A 776-nucleotide genomic window follows, 5' to 3' on the forward strand; every position below is an offset into this window, starting at 1 on the left:
TAGATTCCTGAAAGCATTAGATTTGTTGCTTATGTTACAATTTCCAATGGCTGTAAGACTTCAAACTTTCTAAATATTCCTCTATATGTGGTTCAGAATTCTGGGATTGTCCCCTGAACATGCATCATCTGGTATTCTTTGTTATTGCTGACAGAGATCCACAATGCATTTCTCCCTGATCTTCCATCAAGTCCTGCTTCTCGCATCCATTATCTTTTAATTTCATTTTTCCACAAACTTTTTGTAGTCTCTTTGTTTAATCATTGGTAGCTGAGAGAAATGAACCCTTTTTTTCTTCATGATTACTACTTATAATACAATGTTGATGCCACTAACTAACTGTGAGGATATAATCTCTTATCTATTTGAGTCTTTGTTTCCACATTATAAAGTAAAGTCTTTTTGAGAGCTGATCAGTAAAGTTTTTATCTTTAATTTTAAGATCTTAATGTTTCTCATACCCTAAATAATTATTGCGGCACTGTGTTATAAGCACTGCACTGCTAACCAAAAGATCTGAGTTTCAAGCTTACCAGCTGCTCCTTCAAAATCCTATACAAGGTTCCGGAAAAAGATGGCGGATCGGGTGGAAGTGTAATGACGAACTCTACTGAGAACAACACAGAATACAGGACCAAGAAGGCTCAGGGAATGGTCCAAGTACTCTGAACCACATATAAAGGAATATAGATTGGAAGACTTACAGCTGGGGAGTTTGTGGCAGAAGCAAGAAATCCATTTCTTCCTGGTTCGGGATGCTCAGCTGCTCCAGGAAC

The sequence above is a fragment of the Chrysochloris asiatica genome, unplaced genomic scaffold, assembly GCF_000296735.1.
Source record: "Chrysochloris asiatica unplaced genomic scaffold, ChrAsi1.0 scaffold00255, whole genome shotgun sequence".
Lineage (NCBI taxonomy): Eukaryota > Metazoa > Chordata > Mammalia > Afrosoricida > Chrysochloridae > Chrysochloris > Chrysochloris asiatica.